The sequence below is a fragment of the Euprymna scolopes genome, chromosome 38 (genome assembly GCF_053919585.1).
Source record: "Euprymna scolopes isolate OS-2025 chromosome 38, ASM5391958v1, whole genome shotgun sequence".
NCBI lineage: Eukaryota > Metazoa > Mollusca > Cephalopoda > Sepiida > Sepiolidae > Euprymna > Euprymna scolopes.
This window is the reverse complement of record NC_136519.1, coordinates 21774115-21798509: the sequence shown is the minus strand read 5'-3', so window position 1 is coordinate 21798509 and position 24395 is coordinate 21774115. Positions and strand designations below refer to the sequence as shown.

The following is a 24395-nucleotide window of genomic DNA, read 5'->3' as shown; positions in this document are numbered from 1 at the left end:
ATTAAGTTAGATCCATGTCCAAGGAACCTATATCTAAAATTTCAAGTGTTTAGACCCAAAATTGGCGGAGGAGTTTGGTAGAGTTCTCAAAGGTAAAACTGTTGAACAGCCAAATTTCTTGCCGAAAACCGATTACAAAGATTTTCCCTAATCTCAGTACCCTGTATATCCAATTTCGAGTCTGTAGACTGAAAATTGACAGAGTTATTGTGTAGGGAAATGTAGACAAACAGACAGACACTTGCACTTTTATATATATATACTAGCAGTTCTGCTCGGCTTTGCTCAGGCCTCATGTACTGTTCATAAGGTTATGTGCATATGTATATATTAAAAAATGTGAATATGTAAAGTAATGTCTTTCTGTATAATAGTCTTCCTTAACTACCATAGAGAAAAGACAGACAGACATTTTCACTTTTATAGATAGATAGATATATTGATAGATAGATTGGATGCAATATATAGTAATGATTTAAAAAGTCTATAAAAAAAACTCATGCACCATATGAAACTTCATATTTGAATCCATGCAAAACTTTATATTTTAGTTTTATTGTCCAATTTCTATTGTACACTCTTTAACCCTTATCCTCGAGTAGCCTCTTGGCCTTGATAATGTGGTGATGCTTGTGTAAAAAAAAAAAAAAAAAAAAAAAAGACACCACCGAGAATCAAAACCAATTCAGCTCACGATTTATTTTGCCTCTGCCGTCAATGACTGGGCTACGAAAACATGTTTACCGCATTCGTAATGCCGGTGTTCCACCTCCACTTGGCCACTTTCACTTTTTGTTAATTTTCACTTTTGCACCGATTTTTTCTGGGCTAAAACCCAAATATAAAATTTTTCATGGATTCAAATACCTTATATATGAAGCTTCATGTCCGTAGACCAAAAACCCTATGAGTTTGATAGGCAAAATTTGTCAAACAAAAATATATACGTATACATAAATATATATGGAAACAATTTTTTGTATACTATCAACTTTTTACGCAAATATTATACAAGTCTAAATCATGTAGAATATCTGCATTAATATAGTTACACATAATAGTTAACTAAAGATGATCATCCCAAAAGAAAACCGAAGCAACTAATAGGGAATTAATTAAAATGAATGCTAAAAAGAATATGCAAATTAGCTAGATCTTTTGCTAGTGAATGCAATTCCACAACCTATATCTAAGAAATTTTTATTTTCTTTTTAAATAAATAGAGCCGAGGGTTTTTAATATGAATATCAATACACAAAAGAAAAACGAATTTATAGGAGTATAGATATATATATATAAAGTGCAAATGTGTGTGTGTGTGTGTGTGTGTGTGTGTGTACTTCCCTCACAAATAACTGTCAATTTTCGGTCTACAGACTCGAGATTTGACATAAGGGGTATTGAGATTTGGGAAAATCTTTTTAATCGGTTTTCGGCTAGAAATTTGGCTGTTACGGGATCAAAGTTCAACGATTTGACCTTTGAAGACTGTACCAAACTCTTCCTCCAATTTTGGGTCTAAATACTTGAAATTTTAGATATAGGTTACTTGGACATGGATCTATTTATAATTCGATTTGAGCCCAAAACAATGAATATTAGTTAAGGGAGCATGATTGAGGTCAAAGTTAAAAAGAAATTGACCTCCGGGGTCTCTACCAAATTACTCAGCCAATTTTTGGTTTAAACATTTGAAATTTTGCATAAAGTGTATTCAGACATAGGGCAAACTTTTTAATTGTTTTTTTTTTTTTTTGCTGAAAATTTGGCTGCTAAGGGGTCAAAGTTAAAAAGGTTTTACCTTTGCGGTCTCTAGCAAACTATTCAGCCAATTTTGGGTCTAAACATTCGAAATTTGACATAAAGAGTATTCAGACATGCAGGAAGCTTTTTAATCAGTTTTGGGGCGAAAATTTGGCTGCCAAGAGGTCAAAGTTTACAGAGTTGACCATTGCAGACTCTGTAAGACTCATCCACTAATTTTGTGTCTAAACACTTGAAATTTTAGATGTAGGTTACTTGGACATGAGTCAAACATTTTAATTTAATTTGAGCCCAAAACAATAAATCTTAAGTGCTCAGAATTGGGATCAAAGTTTAAAAACAATTTGACGTCTGCGGTCTCTACCAACTTTTCTCTATGGTAGTTAAGGAAGCCTATTATATAGAAAGGCATTGCCGTACATATTCACTTTTTAATATATACATATGAACAGTACATATGGCCCGAACAAAGCCGGGCGGAACTGCTAGTGTGTGTATATATATATATATATATATGAAGACTACTGCATTACTTTCATTAATAACATATTTCGCTGAACTTTACATTTTTTAAATATATAATCCGATCTAGTTTTTTGGTAATATAGAGACACTCTTGAATATTTTCAAAGGGTAAATAATTTTTAATCGTTTGTTGATCATTATTTAAAAGTTCTGTTTCAAGTAAATACGAGTTGTCAAATGTCGGATAATACTTATCATGCAAATATAGAAATGTGCCAGATTAACAAATTTAAAAAAAAAACAAAAAAAACAACACTCTGTGTCAGTCATAGTTGTGTGACCCTTGTTCACTTGACGTGACTCATAGTCTTACCAACATGCATGTTAAGCAACAGACATCCGTAGATTATATATATATATATATATATATATATATATTTATATATCTCGGTTTTCGACCAGAAATTTGGCTTTTAAGGGGTCAAATTTCAACGATTTTACCTTTGAGAACTCTACCAAACTCCTCCGACAATTTTGGGTCTAAACATTTGGAATTGTAGATATAGGTTCCTTGGATTTAGATCTAACTTAATAATTTGATTTGAGCCCAAAACACTAAATGTTAAGGGTCATAATAGGGGTCAAAGTTACAAAAATTGACCGCTTTTTTTTTTTTTTTTTTGCTCAACATACATAAATCTGTGAGAAAAAAAAGAGACGAGATGATCTCCCATTAGATTGCAAAGTCGATTTTGCATCGTCAAGACAAGTAAGAGTGCTTTGAACGGCACCTCCCCAGACGTGGCGGCAGTACTCTATTCTTGATTGATAGATGATTGCATCATAAGAAAGGTTTAATGTACAACTGAATTTTACCAAGTACTTTATCCATTACGCCCTCCAATTAAATAAAGGGTTCCATTCAAAATTCGAAACAGATTCCAGAGTTCGACAAGATACACCTAAAAAGGTCAGAGGTTACATCAACAGAAACGTGAAAATAACACTCAAGATGAGAACTGAATTGAGAATAATCAGAACTGAACAAATAGACTTGCATATCCAAGCATAATGGAATTTCCTGGTCTTCTTTTAAACCAACTCTCTAAACTTCTATCTCAGATTATTTAGTTTAAGCTCCACTGATCAGATAGCCGAGCACCGCCGACTAAATTCATTGAAAACAGCGTACATCTGTGCTGAAACTCAATATCTATTCGCAGATCTGAGAATAGACGAAAAGGGGTCTCTTCTTAAGAAAGCAAAAACATTCTTTCTTTCTAGATGTTCGGTTTATATATATATATATATATATATATATATATATATATATATATATATATATCATCATCAGGGTGGTCTACTTTCTTTTTACATCCTAGTGTCTTCTCAATTCTATCATGCCAAACTGAGTGTACCTGCACGTATGTTATGCGATGATATGTTTTGTTTACATGCACTTGGCTATAGTGTTACATCATTAACAGTTCCAGTTAACTCAAACTGAGTTCTCAAATAACCTACTTAGAACGTGAATGAGTATCGTCAGAGATTTCATTTCCATTATCAAAACAAAAATCCATAGGATTTTATTATAACCAAAAGAGAAGAAGAAGAAGAAAAAAAAAACATCCTGAAATGATGCTGTACACAATTTTGAGAAATAGCAAACAAGATTTTCGAACAGCTTTCTGGTATTCAATCTCCTTTTTTTTCTGGGGAAGGGGTCGTTTTTACTTTGCAATCCCCCTTTTTTTTTTTCTTTTTTTTTTTTAGTGAAATCTGTTTTTTTTTTTTAACCTTTGCTCCACCCATTTTTAAAGAGATCCGTTTTTACTTTGCAATCCCCTCTATTTTTTTTTTTAGTGAAATCTGTTTTTTTTTTATTTGCTTTTTTTTTTTTGCTTTTTTTTTAAACCTTTGCTCCACCCATTTTTAAAGAGATCCGTTTTTACTTTCGCTTCCCTCTATTTTTTAAGGAAATCTCTTTTACTTTTAGTCCCCTCTCTTATTTTTCTTTTTTAGGATGATCACTTTTTACTTCCAATCCCCCCCCTTTTTTTAGGGAGACCCCTTTTTGCTTTCAGTCCATTTTTTAGAAAGATGCCTTTTTACTTTCTATCCCCTCTTTTTTTTTTTAAGAGGTCCCTTTTTACTTCGGTTCCCTCATTTTGTTTATAGAGATGCCTTTTTTACTTTAAGTCCCCTCTTTTTATGAGGATCCCTTTTTTACTTTCAGTCCCTTCGTTTTTTATGAAGATCCCTTTTTTACATTCAGTCCCCTCTTTTTTTTTTTTTTAAAATACAGATCCCTTTTTACTTTCTGTCGCTTCTCGTTTTTTAGAGGGGCCAGCTTTTTACTTTTGGTCCCCTCTGTTTTATGGAGATCCATTTTTTTAGTTTTGGTCCCCTCTTTTTAAATAGAGACCCATTTTTTTACTTTCACTCCCCCTTTTTTTATATGGAGATCTTTTTACTTTCAGTCCCCCTTTTTTATGGAGATCCTTTTTTTCTTTTCAGTCCCCTCTTTTTTTTAATAGAGATCCATTTTTTACTTACAGTGCCTTCTTATTTTTAATATATTCCTTTTTACTTTCTGTTACTTCTTTTTTTAGGGAGGTCAGCATTATATTTTCCGTCTCCTCTTTTTTTTATATAGAGATCCATTTTTTACTTACAGTTCCAGTTTTTTTTGTTTTTTTTTAGAGAGAGGTCCCCTTTAACTTTCGCTTTCCTTTTGGGGGAAGATCCGTTTTACTTGCGGTTTCTTCAAATTTTCTTTTTTAATTATTTTCCCAACTTTTTGAGATTTTTACTTTTGTAACATTTTTTTAGAGTCTATTTGCAGGTATAATTTTTTTAAAAATGCAATTAAAATTAGTTTTATGAATATTGTTTCGGCTTTTCACATTACTTCCGGTTCAGTAAAAAAGTAAAGTTTTTTTTTTTTGTTCTTTTTCCTAATATGATTTTGTTCACGGTTAAAACTTGTTGAACGATTTATGCAAGGTGATTAAATAGAATATGACCAGCCTCAGAAAATGTCTGAAAAAAAAAATAGGAATAACAAAAAAAAAGGGGGGGGGGAACGAAAGAAAAAAGAAAACGAAAGAAAAAAGAAAACGAAAGAAAAAAGAAAACGAAAGAAAAAAGAAAGAAAAACGGAAGAGAAAAAAACGGAAGAAATAAAGAAAAATGTGGCCAACAGAAAAGGGAGAAAAGAAAAGAAGAAAAAAGGAAAAATGGAAGAAAAAAGGAAGAAAATGGTCAGCCTTTGAAGATGAACTTGACCCCTTCCTCACATACACACAGACCTTCCACCTTTTTCTCCAAATATTCCGGTTAAAATAAATTGGAAAAAAAAAAAAAAAAAAATGGAACAATTCACTCAAAAAATGCATTCATTTAATTTGTTCATGTAACAGCACTCGTGTGGGAGAGACGAGAGGCCCGTTCCAAACTGAGTTCATCGTGTATCGCCTTAAAATTATACAACGTCGATCGTTGGCAATTGTCCATTTTCTTTACCCAAACACGTGTTTGCATAAATGAACATTTTTATTATTGAAAATAACTTTTATATTCTTATCTCTTGTATAAAAATGTTTTGTTATAAAATTCCGTTTGTTTTTTTTATAAATTTTTGTATTTACAAAACTGTTTGTGTTTTCGGTAGCACTTACTAATTGGTGACCCATCTATTCTCTTAACGTTTCCTTCATTTTCCCTTTTACATGCATGTATAGATCCTTCATTTTTTTTTCCTTTCGCAAAGATATAACTTTAAAATCTGTTCATATTGAACGTTGGTGTGATTATTGGTTTTACCAAAACGGACTACCAAAGCCAGGAACCACACTAATTTAGCACTTTATTTTACTTGGCAAGTGCTTGTCTGAGCTCCAATTTATGGTTCCTCTTTGCCAATCTTTCACGAAAAACATTCGTCTAGCTGAAACCACTATCAATAATTTCCCCCATTCTTTATCTGTGCCTAAACCTAAAAGTAGATTCCATGAACAAAGTTTCTTTCTTAGAACTGCACGCCTGTGGAACTCTGTTCCGTATACCTGTTATCCAGATGACTATAATATGGTCGTCTTCAAGTCCAACATCAACAAATTCGTGATTAGCTAACCTCTTAAGTAATCCAATTAACCAAACTTCCACTACTAACGATTACTATGATATTGTCACATTGACTACCATACACTCATTAACCCTCATCTTCGAGTGGCCTTTGGGCCTTGATAAGTGGCGACTCCTATATAAAAAAAATTCAATAATCTCATTTTTAATAGTAAAATAATTTTAATACATGTTTACGATGCTTGTCCAGAATTCCACCTATACTAAAAAAAAATAAATAAAAATCTTATGTATGTACCCATACGTATTCCTCGTATGATTATATTCAAAAATCACAAAAATCGATAGAAAATTATTTATTAAAGAAAATAAAAAAATAGAATTTGATGAAAACGATCGTAACACACAGGAGAGTTCAAAAGAGAGGTAATTTTCTGTTTCGATTTAAACAAGATAGCGGCAATTTTTCACCTGCTGCCAAGATTAAAGTTGTTTTGTTTTTTTAATAATTCAGTAATATTCAGGTGATTTCGACTGCATAATTTGGAAGCTACCACTGTAATTTATTAGAATTGACAAAAATAAAATCAGTTGAAACCATTGTTTTTTTATCTGAAAACCCCATTGATTAAAAAAATATTGTCCCAATAGTGTAGAAGCGCCGTTCTTCATAAAAGTTTTTGATAAAGGTTAATTTTTTTAAGGTATGAATGTGTGGTATGGAGGTTTTTTTTGGGTTTTTTTTTTAATAGATCCGTAATGTTTTTTTTTTCTTTATATAAACTATTTCTCGTTGTTATATATGTTGAATATCATTATAATAACTATGTGACTTACAAATATCTGTGCGTGATGTTGCCAAGCTAATCGAAAACCTTAATTACAGAAAAACAACTAGTCCTGATGACTTCCATTATTATACCTATTTACTATGCCTCCCCACGGGACAGAGTTAGACACCAGGGTCGTTTTTTAACGTGGAGAAAAGGTACAAAAATAAAAATTGTCTCAGTCGTGAAGGATTTCTCCTCCACCGAAAGAGAACAAGAAATAGAAGTGCAGCATCTGAAGAACAGATGGTATTTATTTGCTCCCCCACCGAGCAAATTAGGCACAAGGCCAATTTTTAATGTGAGGAGTGAAGGGAGGGGGAAGGGAAAAAGGGGACCAGCTCCCGAGAGGTGGGAAATGGGAGCTTGTTAAAGGTCAGGCATGTGGGGTTGCCCCCACATCTGGTCTTTGCTTGCAGTATCTGCCGGAACAGATACTACACTTTGATCTTGTGCATCTGAAGAACAGATACTACACTTTGATCTTGCCCCGAAGTGCTGAAGAAACTTCAATCAGAACTAGCTATCCATACTTAAAAAGCTGTTTAAGCGTTATCTTAAGGAGAATTGCTTTCCAACACCCTGGAAAACCTCATTAGTATGTCCCGTATTTAAGAATTCAGGTGATCGGTCATCTACCTCTCAGTACAGTCTCCTGTGCATCATGAGTAAGTTGCTGGAATCTGTGTTAAATAGAGAAGTAGTCAATCACCTCAACAAAAAATAACCTCCTGAGTAACATGCAATATGGTTTCTGTTCTGCTAGATCTACAGCAGATGTGCTAACAGCTCTCGAGGGAGGCTTCCTTTCTAAGGCAACTGCCCTTGATATATCAAAGGTCTTTGATAGGATGTGGCATAAAGGTTTACTCCATAAGATCTCTAACTATGGTATAGCTAGAAATGTCTTCTCAATTATTAAATCATTTCTCTCTGATAGGTTCATAAGAGTAGTGGTTGATAGGGAACAGAAGCTCACAGTACAGGGTGTCTAAAAAGTCACTAAAGAGTTCTGAACTCAAATAGATTAATTATTTTTTATATCTTTCTGTAATTTTAACACAATCTGACTAACACATTGGGAAATTTAAAAAATATAAATGCAAAATTCAAACAATCTTTATTTATGAAAAATAATGTCTTTTAAATGTTGCCCATTTTCAGCTTCGCATATTCGTGCTCTTTCCAAAACATTATTCATGACAGATTGCAGAATCTCTGGATTGCGATTTAACTCCCTTATTTTGTTCTGTGAGCTGGCAGACCTCGAAACGCCAAACCCCAAACCCTGCAAGAATTTAAGAAAAACATCAAGAATGAAATAAGGGACTTAAATCGCATTTAACCAAGATAAGCATCAAGACAGTTCCTCACCCTCCCTATAGTCCACACCTTGCTCCTTGTGACTATTAATTATTCCCTAAGCTCAAGGAAAACCTTAGAAGCTGTTATGAGACAATCGAGGAGATGAAAGAAGCTGTGATAAGGGTCATTGACACTGTCACACAAGAGGGCTTCCATGGAGCCTTCCAGAAGTTGTTGAAAGGGTAAAGTGCATTGGAGCCGGAGGAGATTACTCTGAAAAAGACTAGATTTTTATGTGTGTACTATCAATAAAAGTCCCCATACAAAAAAAAGTCTGGAAAATTACTGAAGGAACCTCGTAATAATAAATTCATATTTGGTGTGTGTTATTAATTTTTCTGTCCAAAGCAATAATTATTCAGAAAAATATTTGTTGATTAAATATAGTTCTCATTTCGTGGAATTTCCACGGGTCCTACTAGTAATTAATATTGTAATATTTTTCCCCATTACCAGCAAGACGTTTTCGGCTAGGTTGGTTTGAACACTGGATGACAGTAAGATCTTGGTTTCAAATCTGATTAGATCTAGCCACACTGACAAGTCATAAAGACGGCCAAACATGTGCCTGTGGAAAGCGAGAGCACTCTGATGAAATAGATGATTTCTACTTAGCACTGAGGCAATGCTCTTCTGTAAAAATAAATGAAATAGTTTTCAAGTATGTGTACTGTAATTTTTTTTTTTTTTTCAATTTAGGATGCTTATTTATTAATCTTTATTCAAAATAAAAAGGTTTTACTTTTGTTGTTGTTTTTATTTTATTCCTGGAAATTATTAATAAAAAAAAATAAATAAAATTTTGGAAAGAATGAGGTTAAGAGGAGGGAAAAAGAGTGGAATCTAAAAAAAAAAAAAAAAAAAAAAAAAGAAAATGATTGGAATTGGTAAGATCCAAAAATGTTTTTCAAATGAATCAGATTTTTTCAAAAGAAAAACTTTTTATACTCTTTTAATCGATTTAAAAGAAGAGGAGGAGGAGGCGGAGGAGGAGGAGGAGGAGGAGGAGGAGGAGGAGGAGAAGGGGAAGGAATTAACAATGCCATAAATTATGAAAGGGTAGAAGTTGGGAAGGGTAGTGAAAAGAAATTTTATAACGGAGGCACCCTCCGGGAGCGTATGGGGATGTTTTAACAAACAAACCAATGAAGTACTTAAAAACAGAGTTTGGGGGGTGGGGGTATTTATCCCCCCTCCCCATCATAATGGCAAAGTTAAACATCTATCTCAACTAAACGGGGTATTATTGATGGAACAAAGATAAAAATTGGCCCAGTCGGTTCTCCTGTAAGAAACGTCTCCCTGAACAACTTTACGCTTTTTCTTGCTCAAATGCCCCTATTCCGAAGTCGTAGAGGTCATGAATAATGTTTTTTTATTATGTTTTTTGTTGTCTTTTTTTAACATATTTCAAACTGATATAAATTATTTCACAGTAAAAATAAATTAAAATAAAATTATTTTTCTTATTTCGAATTATTTAATCAAGTAAAAATGCCATTTTTTTTTTTACATACATACATTAGGCACCCTCAAGAGTCACCACAGAATACCCCCCTCCTATATGTAAAACGCTGTAACTTTATTATAAATTAATATTATCAATATAACTTTTGTACCATCTAAAAAGAAGATCAAAATAAACTAGTAATAATTAAAAAAAAATTTTTCATCATATGAAAATAATGAAATTGCGAGACGAAAATCGTGTTTACATAATTGGCGCTTTAAAATAACGTTCCCATGTAGCAAGCATTCCGAACGTGAAAACATACCAGTGTTTAATAAATTTAGCAAAAATCAACTAATGGCCAGATTTTCGTGAAATTTTCGATACTTATCCATTTTAGAATGAAATTACATATAAAATACAGTTTCCCTAAAATATACAAGGAGAAATATTTTTTTAGTGCGTGCCCCCCCCCCATTTATTGTTTTCGAAATTTGAACAAAATTTATTTAAATCTATCGACATTTCTATTTATTATGAAACATAAGAGTTCAAATAAGTAAAAAAAATATTTATTTTTTTTTAAATTTAAATACGCGTATTGAACAAAAACTTACTTTGAAGTTACAATTAAAACAATGCTATAAATGTAATATGTTTTTAAATAGCGTTTTTTTTCTAATCAATATATACTATAATCAGTTGAATTGCCAAGAAAAAGAAACTTCGTAAACATTAATTAATTTTTAAAAGATTAAAACGATTAAAACTCCATTATTTCAAAATGTTCCGTTACAACATAGATTTTTTAATTAATTATGTTTAATTTTATTTTTAAATATTAAGTTTTAATATAAACATGACACTTGTCAGCTATTGCACAAATATCAAACATTTTATGGACGGCTCTCATATTTGTTTGTGTCTTTTTACCGAACAAAAGTATGGAAGCCGGTGGTTAACCAAATGAACATTCAGTAAAACCGTATTTCATATTTAATAGACAAATGTTCATAATATTATTAATCATTAAACTGTGTAAATCTTAAAACCTAGCAAAATTATAACAGATTAATTATTAATTGAAGTTCGAAGAAGATAAACAAGGATTTTAAAAAATCATTAAGTCGCAGAAGCTTTTCCATAGTTCGTATAGTTAACAGACGTCTGACGTCACGGAATCATGCGCTTCTTTTTTTCACAATTCTTCACATTCGTTATACATGCATACGGACAGACAGACAGAGAGGTGAGATTTATATTATAGATTAACGGTTTCCATATCGTGTTATATTCTATGCTAGGTCTACTTAGTAACTGTCTCCCAGCAAATGTGCTGCTTCTTTGAGTTATCTTACTCTCCATTAGGTGCGTGCACAAATGAATAGTTGATGCTCAAAATGTATAAACATTTTGACCCCTGCCTTTACTGAAAAATTACCAAAAATCAGGAAATTAATCCATTTTAATGAAATTTTCAGTATTTATCGAAGAATGATCACGAAATATAATGAACGCATTATTTTTATTTGAATCTTAGTGGAAATGTATTATTTTGTTTAAATATAAAAACACCTTTACTAAAGATATGGTTTTCAGTAGTAAAAAAAAAACAACAACAAAAAATGAATGAATTTATTTTTGCTTTTTTTATGAAAATAAAGCATCGTAAATTGTAACAATAAAAAAAAAAGAATTTTTTCAGGAACATTACAAAAAAGCCCCTAAAGTCCGTATTAATGAATTCGATATAACTCGAAGAAAAATTAATTTCTCAACTCTTCCTTGCAACCTCTATCTCACAGAAGAGATGTTGCGAGTTTGTCTCTGATGTATCGTTATTTTCATGGAAAGTGTTCGACTGAGCTTCAATCTATGGTCCCCCCTCGCAAAACTTTCACAAGAAACACTCGTCTAGCTGTAAACACTATCAATAATTCCCCCCCCCCACTCTTTATCTGTGCCTAAACCTAAACGTAGATTCCATGAACAAAGCTTTTTTATTAGAACTGCACGCCTGTGGAATTGTCTTCCGTTTTCCTGCTTTCCGGCTGACTACAATATGGTTGTCTTCAAGTCTAACGTAAATAAGTTTTTGATGAGCCGTTCCATATAAGTTATCAAATTTACCAAATTTTCATTACCAATGATTACTATATTGTCCAATTTCTACTGTACACTCTTTAACCCTTATCCTTGAGTGGCCTCTTGGCCTTGATAATGTGTTGATACCTATGAAAAAAAAAAAAGAAAAAAAGAAAAAGTCCAATGTGAACAAGTTCTAATTGAATCGTCCCCCTAAGTAATCCAAGTTACAAAATTCCCACTGTTTACTATGCTAAAATCACAATGACTAATGTATACCTATTAACCCTTATCCTTGAGTGGCCTCTGGGCCTTGATAAGTGGTGACACCCATGTAAAAAAAAAAAAAACTACCAATATTATCATTGAATTAAGCATTGTTTATTTAATATTTTCAAACACAAAAATTATAATTGTAAAAAATATTTCTACTTTTTTTTTCTTTTTTAGATTACACGTTTAGGGCAATTTTTATATGTAAGATTCTAATATTTACCTTGCTTAAAATGGACGTAAAACTTTCGGCGTAACATAATTTTTATATAATCTTGAAAAAAAAATTTTTTTTAATTTAAAAGCAGGAACATAGAAAAATAATTAAATTAAAAAATAGTATAAACGTTCACGATAGGAATGTACGAATGCACGACTGAAAAAAAAAAAGAAAAGAAAACCGGCACTCCCTACCTTCAACTACCTGACGTCATTTTCAAACGGCTTTTGACTTTCTGACCCACACTTAGACGACTTCGTTTGTATTTGCTTAAGCGAAGCTAAAATCTCTCGCCTTTGGGGGATAATTAAGCTTCTTTTTTTGTACAAATAAGATGTTTTTCTTTTTTAGTTTAATTCAATATCTTAGGACTTTACTAGTTATCTTTTAAATAGACCAGAAAACTAATATTCGTATTTCAAACGATTTTTTTACAATGAATTTATTTAACTTCAAAATTTAGCTGAATTTGTCAGTTTTCGAATGCTGCTGCGAAAGCATTTTTCATTATAACTACTTTTCACGTGTACAAATATTTTTTCCTTTTGGAAATTAAGTTTAGTCTTTAATTTTTCAAATACAATCAAAAAGTTGTCGGAAACCTACAAAAAATTATGATAAATCGACTTTCAAAACTAGGCCCCTCCACCCGATCTTTTTCCCGCTTATTATTGTCCGTAGCTACCCCCAACCCTAACCCCCACCGATGTTCTCTGTCAATAATTTTTACTTCGTCCCATAATAGTAGATGGTTTCCCTTTTCCCTCCAGATATGGTCAGCTATACCCGATTTTTCAATCTCTCCACGAATTACGGCTTTTCGATATTCTTATAACCGTACTTTTAGTAGACCAGACACAAACGGACACCACTCAGAAACTCACCACAGTTTGAATACCATACACGAATGGCTTGTCTGAAAATCTTCAACGAATATGTAATCCATATGACCTCAGGACATTATTCAGGCGCGATTCAACTCTCCGGAAACAGCTTGTGAGAGTCAAGCTCCTCTACAAAAAAAATCATGACTAAGAACTGTGTATATGAGATTCCATATAAATGTGGGAAATTCTACAAACATAAGACATGTTGTCTGTCGTCCACTAAGAGTACAATTAGAAGAACATCGTAAAGTCGTAATCGGTTAGTATTTAAATAATTTAAATTTAAACGATGCTTAAGAGGACCAACTTCTTTTTTCACACACACACACACACACACACACACACACACACACACACACACACACGCTCACATACATATACACGCTCACACACAGGCACATACGTCCGTTGACTTAAAATAAGTGCTTTATGCCAAATTAATGGTAGAATATAGTTAAATTTGTGCTCAGTTTTATGATGGGGTCCCAACGATTTCGTCGATTTCGACGACAATAAAAATATGAGTGTGAAACATTCGTTGATCATCATCAATCCCGTGCAATGTTGGGTTTTCCTGCTAGTGTATATATAAAAGTAAGTATATGTATATAGATCAGTAACTGTTAACAGCAATTTTAGATTAAAAAAAAAAAATGCTTTCTTAATAAAGCATTTTTTTTTTAAATCTAAAGTTGCTGGGAGACATTTTAATCATTTGCATTCTTTTTTTCTTTTTCTTTTTCTTTTTTTGTCCCTGTCATTGGTGACAAAGAGGTACTTCTCGTGTTACATTCGACCTTGGATATGTGAACATGGCATCGGTTCACTGAAAATGTATGAATAATGTTGTTGATTATCTTAAGAAAAATCGTTTGAATTGAAATTATATAAATATTAGATTATTTTTCAGAAAACAACGAAGCAAGCGTATAAATATATATTTTTCATAATATATATATATATATATATATATATATATATATATATATATATATATATATATATATATATATATATATATATATATATATATATATTTCATTAACTGAAATTAAACAGTTCACTCATCATGTATGCTAAAGATTAGGATTGAATTGTCTGTCATTCTCAAGACAAGCTAACAATTTTGCCAATTTTGTCAACTATTTTGTGATTTGTACGAATTTTCACTAATCAGATTTCCGGGAATCCTTTTTCTGGAAATCAATTAATTTTGTCAAAATTTTCTATATTTTCTAAACATCAAAATTCATACATTTTTTCGCAAGATTTCACACTCGGACTTTCCGCGTGCCACGGCCACCAGACTCGCGTGCCACGGCCACCCGACCCGGACACCCCGCGTGTCACGGCCACCCGACCCGGACACCCCGCGTGTCACGGCCACCAGACTCAGACTCTCGATATTCCAAAAACATCCACTTCATACTTCGTATTCTGAAATCTTTTAATATTCAGACTGGGGTTTGTATTACTGTACACATAGATTCGAAAAAGTTGTCACAAACACAAATATATAACAAATAAATGTTATCAAAGGCAAGATAAGTTACTTTTCTACCTAACTGGATACATTTTTTTGTGTTTTTATTCAGTGTAACATGTTTATTCAGCTCGAAAAACATGCAGTGTTTACCGATGTATTGGAAAATTCAAAATGGCACCCGACTCTCTCTCGGAGAGGGTAAGTTTGGGAAAAGGTATTATAAATAATAAACTAGACAAAATACTGTTAGAAATTCACTCAATATATGTTACCGTGACATAAGTTGACATATATTCGGTTGTTTTTTAATAGTATTTTGTCTAGTTTATTATTTATAATACCTTTTCCCAAACTTACCCTCTCCGAGAGAGAGTCGGGCGCCATTTTGAATTTTCCAATACATCGGTAAACACTGCATGTTTTTCGAGCTGAATAAACATTGAATAAAAACACGAAAAATATATCCAGTTAGGGAGAAAAGTAACTTATCTTGCCTTTGATAACATTTATTTGTTATATATTTGTTTTTTGACAAATTTTTCGAATCTATGTGTACAGTAATACAAACCCTCAGACTGATATCTATTTCAGAGATTAAAATGTCCAACTAACTACGAACATTACAGATTTTTTAAAACCTTAATAATGAAAAAGAAACCTTAGTAATCAAAAAAAAAATAAAGATAATTTTCACATGGCACCTTTTTAACTTGAACTGTACCATTACTGATTTTTGTTTAAACCTTAATGATAATAATTAAAAAAAAAGCCAATTTTCACACGACACCTTTTTAACTTGAACTGTACCATTACTGATTTTTTTTTAAACCTTAATGATAGTAATAAAAAAAAAGCCAATTTTCACATGACACCTTTTTAACTTGAACTGTACCATTACTGATTTTTTTTTAAACCTTAATGATAATAATAAAAAAAAAGCCAATTTTCACACGACACCTTTTTAACTTGAACTGTACCATTACCGATTTTTTTTAAAACCTTAATGATAGTAATAAAAAAAAAAAGCCAATTTTCACATGACACCTTTTTAACTTGAACTGTACCATTACTGATTTTTTTTTAAACCTTAATGATAATAATAAAAAAAAAGCCAATTTTCACACGACACCTTTTTAACTTGAACTGTACCATTACTGATTTTTTTTTAAACCTTAATGATAGTAATAAAAAAAAAGCCAATTTTCACATGACACCTTTTTAACTTGAACTGTACCATTACTGATTTTTTTTTAAACCTTAATGATAGTAATAAAAAAAAATAAAGCCAATTTTCACATGACACCTTTTTAACTTGAACTATACCATTACTGATTTTTTTTTTAAACCTTAATGATAATAATAAAAAAAAAAGCCAATTTTCACATGACACCTTTTTGACTTTGCCAAACAATCAGAAATCTACATATTTTTTTAAACTTTTATTTCACGGTGGAGGTATACACTCTTCTTTGTGCCACTCTGATCTTCAAGTATTTCTGCCAACATGATGCTTTTTGTAACAGACTTCGGTGTTGCTTTAGTTTAATTACCGTTTAATTAGAGTTTTATTTAAATAATTGATTAATTAATCGGTTGCGTCTCAATTTATTTGAACTGCTGTTCATTATTCAATTTCTGCAATTACTTGATAGTGTTACGTGAAATTTGGCAGCCGATTGCAGATAAACAACAACAAAAAAAATAAATAAATACAAAAATAAGCATCGGCGAATTCTTTTGAAATCAGAAAGAAAATTCTTTCTCCAGAAAGAAGGACTGAATGGCATACCAAAAGAAAATATACCAACACTTTTAGTGGGAGATAAAGAAAACACTACCCATGGGATAGGAAGTATTAAAGGAAGAAAGAGGGAGGGATGAGAGGTTTTGGGGGGTAAGGACTAAAGCAGGGAGTTGGGACGGGGGGGGGGTAATTGGTTGGAGGGGGGCGAGGTGAGCTTTCTACGTGTTATAATCAGGAAACGGATTTGGGGAGGTGGTGGAGGTGAGGGATTCAACAGATAGTCTTGGAAATTATTCCAAAAAGACAAGTTTTTCAAGTTCTAAAGTAACTGGAAGGAGAGTGGAGGGGGGGTGTGATTAAGAATGGAAAAGAGGAAATACAAGTCAACTTAGTGTTAGAAGGATATTTTCAAAATAAAAGGGAAGAGAGAGACGGGGAGGAGGAGGGGTTCGGATTGAATCACCCAAATGTTAAGAATTTTTTTTTTAACACAATTTTCTCTTTAAAGTTGAAGTTGCAAAGAATCCTCGGGCTTGTATTACTGTACACATAGATTCGAAAAAGTTGTCAAAAAACAAATATATAACAAATAAATGTTATCAAAGGCAAGATAAGTTACTTTTCTACTTAACTGGATATATTTTTCGTGTTTTTATTCAATGTAACATGCTTATTCAGCTCGAAAAGCATACAGTGTTTACCGATGTATTGGAAAATTCAAAATGGCGCCCGACACTCTTTAACACGGTAAATTCAGGAAAAGATGTTATAAATAATAAACTAGACAAAATACTGTTAGAAATTCTCTCATTATATGTTACCGTGACATAAGTTGACATATATTCGGTGTTTTTTAATAGTATTTTGTCTAGTTTATTATTTATAACACCTTTTCCCAAACTTACCATGTTAAAGAGAGTGTCGGGCGCTATTTTGAATTTTCCAATACATCGGTAAACACTGCATGTTTTTCGAGCTGAATAAACATGTTACATTGAATAAAAACAAAAAAAAATGTATCCAGTTTGGTAGAAAAGTAACTTATCTTGCCTTTGATAACATTTATTTGTTATACATTTGTTTTTTGACAACTTTTTTCGAATTTATGTGTACAGTAAAACAAACCCGGATCCTCACAGTCCTTGTGTTATTTGCCTCCCCACGAAGGCACAGTTAGATACAAGGTCGGTTTTTAATGTGGGTGGAAATCTAGCCATTCAATGAGGAGCCCAATGTATTGTGATGAAAATAAAAAATTGCCTCAGTCTAGAAGGATTTATACTGAGGACAAATCAGAACAGATACTACACTTTGCCTATTGTAGTCGCATGTAAACAGTGCACTTGTTCAAATGACAAAACCCGTTAATTTGGGTTTATAGGATGCAGAGGGCAAGCTGGCGGTTTCAGATAGTTATGGTTCATGTGCTCAGCAGTGGTCGAGAGAAAGTCTCCTTTTATCGGGATCTGGACACATTCGTGGGGTCTTGTTAGGACACATACTTTTAATGGGAGATTGGAATGTCATCCTTGATTCCAAGATAGACAAGTTTAGGATGGTGGAGGGCTGGCTGTCTAGAGGGACTGAGAGGTGTGAGATCAGCCTGGCTGATGTGGTAGGTAGATGACGAGTTTCATATGGAATCATCCAGAGCAGGCGACATGGACAAATAGTGTGCCTTCCTACACAACATGGAGTGTTGTTGTCACATCTGGGCCGGTGCGTTTGCCATTAGTCTTTCGCTCTCAGACAGGGTCCAAAAAAAAAAAAAAAGAGTCTCCAACTTAATAGGTTGTGCACTATCAATCAAACTCCAGCCTCTGTCCCATAGCCGAAATGTTGCATTACTGTACCTATTTTACAAGTATTTTAATGCAATGTGCTCCGACGAACTCAAAGCACTTGTACTTCCTTGACATAAATACCCCCATTAACCCACTAAGCAGCAAAATCTCACCCATACACAGTAGAGATTCCTAGATGCCGGAAAGCCTTCTATTCTAATAGTTTCTACCTTCGAACTGCTAAAATTTGGAATCCTGGTTCCCTGCTTTCCTGCTTTCCTGACTTTACTGATATGCAGAAGTTCAAGTGTAATGTGAACAGACATCTCGCTGCTCAACTCCCTACATAGTGTCCATGTAGATTTGGCCCTCAATAGTAGCCCCTTGTTTGGGGTGAAATAAAAGTAAAGAAAATGGGGTAGGATGTTAAAAGAGGCAAGAGATTTTGTGTCTTACGTTCATTAGGTTAAGTCAATCAGACCATAAACTAGTTATGGCACAGTTGAAGCTAGGGAATAAGCTTGAACTAGCCGGGTGTGGGAAGTTAAGACTTTCGGGGTGAGGCGTGGTTATAACCACTTATCAAACAAACTTTAGTGGGAGTGGTTATTGGAAGTAAATGTGTGTTAGATTGATAATCAAGATCAGAAGCTTTTTTGGTTAACAGTGTCTTGCACAAGAAGCATTTAGAAGAGAAACTAGACGGTTGTTGGAGGAGGGGGAGGAGTGTATACTATCAACATAGAACTAGCTAAGCAGGAACTATGGTCAACACAATTATGATTGATTAGTAGTTAAGTCTAGTATTCAATGAAAACGTGAACTCTGATGCGGACAAGTGTAAGGAAGTTTACCATGGGGTCTCGATTTTGAATCGAGCTAGATTCAGCCACTCTGATGAGTTGTAGATGACGAAACACGTGTCAGTGGATAATTATATTTTAAAAATAATATGTATGCCCCCCCCCCATGTGGGGGTACCAAACTGGTTAAAGGGGAAATTATTCCCAACTCGCATTTAGGTAAAAATGTACTTTCGTAAATAATTGAATTCATTCAAAACATATCGCAAAAACAAAAAACAAAAAAAATAACATAAGTAAATCGCGATATATCCGAACAGTCAGCGAAGTGGACGAGGGGTAAGGGTTTAGGCTTCTTACCATGGGGACCCGATTTCGAATCTCGCTAGATTCATCCACTCTGATGAGTCGTAGACGACGATACACCTGTCAGTGGATAATTATATTTTAAAAATAATATATATATATATGTGGTGGGGGTACCAAATTGGTTAAAGGGAAAATTAATCCCAACTCACATTTAGGTAAAAATGCATTTTCGTAAATAATTGAATTCATTCAAAACGTATCGCAAATATATATAAGTCAAGAGCTCAGATAGATATACCTTGGAATCGACTCGGGAGATCTGCAAATGATTTTAGAAGCATTTTGAGGAGCACTTTACCTAGCTGCCCAATCTTTTGGTCAAAGAGTTTGACAACTATTTAGTTTACTCTCCTCACCTTGATACCGTTAGAGCAACTGGTTACGGAATCAGGGTTACGGAGGGTAGGGTTTTAGCAGCGTTGAAGCAGGTCAGCTGCAACAGGTCACCAAGATTTGATGGTATGTGCTACAAGTTGTATTTGAGGCTGTTGCGTTAGCAGTGTCAGACATTTCGTGAAAACTGTTGAATAATTCCACCCGCTCTCTTTCGAAGCTTATAACTCCTCGAAAAATGTAATTCAAGCCATAATTTCTTTTTTTTCAATTAAAAGGAGCAAGGACCAAGGTTTCATTAAAAAAAAAATAAATAAATAAATAAATAAACAAACAACGTGTTTTTTTGTTTGTTTTTTTTTTAAGGTTTAAAACTTCGGACTTTACATGTAAATTTCTAAAAACACTACTTTTTTTGTTTTAAATTTGAATATATCATTTATTGATCTTTTATCTTCAATTTGTGATATATAAAACTTTGGTACATGAATTAATTTACTTTTTAATAGACATTTGAAAATGGGGGGCGTGAATTAAAAAAAAAAAAACGTTTGTCTAAAATATTATATTCGGTTTATTGGAAAGAGCATAAAATTTCACATTGAGCCTGAAAATATCGTAAAAATAGAATCAATAGAAAAATTTTGATAGATTTTTAAAGTTTAAAAATTGAAAAATACTGAACTCTTAAAATTTAATTAATTTCATTACTGTTTTTTTTTAAATAAAAATATTTCTATAACTTTTAAAACAACTTTAATAGTTTATTTTGGAAGTATAATCCATATAGAAAATAAACAACCTACCTTTAAAAGAAATTACGAGTTTGTTTTTTTTTTTCATATTTTATTTGCAGTTTCGTGTTAGAGGTGTCAAAAATTCCTACAAAAATTCCTACAAAAATTCTGATACACCTAGAGCGGAACGTTTCCAAGTGCATCTGGGTTGTCTGCTCTTGTCCACCGATCCGTGTGTTCAACTATTGGTTATTCAGAGTCAATGCATTTTGAAATTGAAAATATTGAAGAAGCGAAACAGGTATGATGGGGAATAACTAAACAATTACAGGCCCATTACTCTGCTAAACATAGTTCAAGATTTTGACAAAGATCCCATCGAACATATTGTAGGGCGTTATCAGAGAATTGGTTGAATTTGAGCAGAACTATTCTATGATGTGTGAGATCGATTCAAAACAACTTGCATTTAATTTATATGGCCCGAGGGGGGGGGGGATAGAAGATGACACAGAAGCCAAACTGTTCAATTTGGATCGGTCCAAAGTTTTTGACAGGGTCAATTATTACTTCTAGGTATCTATTTTTAGAGACCGCTGATGGCAGTGGTTGCAGATAAACAAGGTGTTCGCAAATTTTTTGCTATCCAAAAAAAAAAAAAAATTGTGAACGCTTTACGTTTATCGATTTTTGTTCTAAAAATTACGAAAATTCATCGTGTAGAAAGATTATTTATAGTTAAAAGTAATTCTTATAAAAACTTGAGTAAAATTGCAATTTTTTCAGACGTTATAAACTAGACAGTGAAGAACGGACATAACGTGAAACGAATATTTTATACTACTTGTTTATGGCTGTAATATTTGTTAAGACTTTTCTTTTTTACTAAAAACACGATATCCGTTGTTCTACTCAATGAATTTTCGTAATTTTTGGATATATTACTATTTTCGACATGGCAATTCAGTACGTAACAATGTTTTTGCTTGAAACGACATATTAAAAAAAAAAAAAAAAAAACTCGATCTGTCGACTATCTTAAGAACTCATTTCTATTAAAAATCCAGTTAGTATTATGTATTTAAAATTGAGAAAAAAAAACATGCTTGAAAAGTGACACTGTTATGTGAAAGAAGCCGAACCAAAACAAAATGGCAACTGAACTTGAACTGCTGTCATATTTATCAACGGAACTCAAATTTTAACGTGAAATATAATTGCTCGGTTCTCCTGTAGGAGATGTCTCCCTAAACTACCGTCGCATTTTCTCGCATTTTTTTGACCAAAACAGCTATTAACAATTTTTTTTAATGCTTAACATATTTTAAACTGATACAAATTATTGCACAATAAAAATGATTAAAACAAAACTAATTTTTCTTATTTCAAATTATTTAATCAAGAAAAATTGCAATTCTTTTTTTTTTTATTTGATTACTTAATTTAAAAAGGTCATTTTTTTGCATAGTATTTTCAAGTTAAATTCAGTTTTTACGATATTTTTGTTTATTAAATCGTTAGGTAATTTGCTAGAATAGCTTTTTTAAATTTAATAACCAAGAAAAAAATAGCATTTTTTTTTTAACTGATTAAATAATTCGAAATAAGAAAAATTAGTTTTGTTTTAATTTCATTTTTTTTTTACTGTGCAATATTTTATATCAGTTTGAAATATGTTAAACATTAAAAGAAAAAAATGTTAATGACTGCTTTGGTCGAAAAACAAAGTCCACTGATATAGGCCCGCAGCTACAAATTCGTAATGAGGGCATGTTAGCGAGAAAAAGCAAAATTAGTTTGGGGAGTCGTCTTCTACATGAGAACTGCAATAACTTCACTGAAAAGACGGGAGGCAACGATCTGGGAAAGGTGGACCTTGTAGGACTACTCGGAATCATACCCCAGCCGGATGCAAGACTATCATCCCCTACTCCAAAATGTTCAAGACTCAGTCGAACCGAGTGTCGAAGACGTATCCTAGACTGGTATAAATATAATCTACTCAGACTGTGAGGGAAGGCAAGTAAATAGGAATTAGAATGTACAAAGATAAGTAAGGGGTTATAAATAAATTTTACCATTTAATGCTACTAAGACCAAACTTCTTTCCTTTAACAACTGAAAAAAAAAAAAAAAAAAAAAACACCTACTCAACCACACGCTTGACAAATTACATTCTACCCTGAGAACCCATCTTTCAAATTCCTTGGCCTAACATTCACAGGCAACATAAATGAAGCAAATCGACTGATGACATTGCCAAGGCTGCTGCAAAGAAAGTGGGCTCCCTCTAAAATGCTAGAAAATTACTCACACCAGAGAACATCCTATATCTTTACAAAGCCACACTTCGCTTATGCATAAAGTCTTGTTGACACAACTAGGCTGGTGCGTCTACTTCTAGTCTCTCACTAGACAGGGTTAAAAAAAAAAAAAAAAAAAGATCTCAAATTCAAAAGGTCTTGCATTGTCCCATCGGTGAAATGTCGCATAAACATGCTCCGATGAACTCGTGGCGCATGCCCCCTCAACGTACATTCCTTAGACTAACCTGGCAAACAGCAAAATCCCACCTCTTCGCTATTGAGGTCCCTAAATGCTGCAAAGTTTTCTATTCTAATAGTTTCTTTGCTCGCGCTGCTGGACTTTGGTATTCCTTACTTGTTTCCTGCTTCCCTAACCGTATTGAGATGCTGAAAATGTAATGTGAAAAAATATCACGCTGCTAAACTCCCCCACAGTCCTCCGTTAGACACGATCCCAAAGTGTAGCCCTTTATGTTCCAAGTGCAATATGTCCCGTTTGGTTGGGGGGGGGGGGCGAAAAATAGTGATTGATTAACTGCGTACCACACGAGGGCATTTTCGTCTTCAGCACAAACACTATTTTATATATATATATATATATATATATTGACAATAATACATGTCTATAGATTTCGTCTAAAGATAAACAGAAGAAAAGGCGACACTGACCGGCTGATCCACACACACCCTGCCACCCCTCTACTCACTCCATTCCTCATATTGTCCACGGGTTATTTTTAACAGCAGGTCAAAGAGTGTGATTTTTAGGAGGGCCTCGGCGTGTAAAGACTTGCATTATTATCCCTATGATTAGAGCATAATTCGTAGTTAGAGGGAAGCGGTCGTTTAAATCGTCATAGAAAAACAATCAACCACAGGTCGAGGGAAAGTACGGAGAAACACGCGCCAATTGGTGGCTGATCGGATCGACAACCTAGCTGTACCAAGTTCGAATCCAGTTCGTTCCCCTGACACAGTTTCATCAAACTCACACATGTCCTAGTGTTTCACCGAAACATGGTGAAACAAGAACAACTATGAAGATGAGGATAACAATTCACAAATAAATATGCGTCTGATAAGTATCAAAAATCAATAATCGAAAAAATCTGATGAAAGAAGGAACAATTCGATTTTGACTAAAGTTAACACTTTTATACAACCTAACATCACACGTGCATTTGATGGGTTTTTATCACCGCACAAGCAGAAAGGCCCAGCCTATAAAATCAACTGTAGATTTTTTTTTTTAGACGGGCAAACATTTTGGAATTCATGTTTCTGTTTAGAGCACAATTGAACCATGATACTTGATTTTTGCATTTTAAACTTAAAGTGAAAACATTATTTACTGATAATTTTATAAAATCAACAGCAGATTCTCTACAGTGCAATATAATGATAA

The 24395-nt window shown here is 33.1% G+C and overlaps 1 protein-coding gene and 1 long non-coding RNA gene across 2 annotated transcripts in view; both read right to left on the bottom strand.

The window, feature by feature from the left end:
* LOC145263089 (peripheral plasma membrane protein CASK-like) overlaps positions 1-24395 on the bottom strand; it is a 1377184-nt gene that overhangs the window by 1308708 nt on the left and 44081 nt on the right. The gene's annotated exons all lie outside the window — the stretch shown is intronic.
* On the bottom strand, positions 4515-23746 carry LOC145263088 (uncharacterized). Its single transcript, XR_013864475.1, has 2 exons — positions 23660-23746; positions 4515-8436 (listed from the first exon to the last, which is right to left on the bottom strand). It is a non-coding gene; the product is annotated as an uncharacterized LOC145263088 (long non-coding RNA).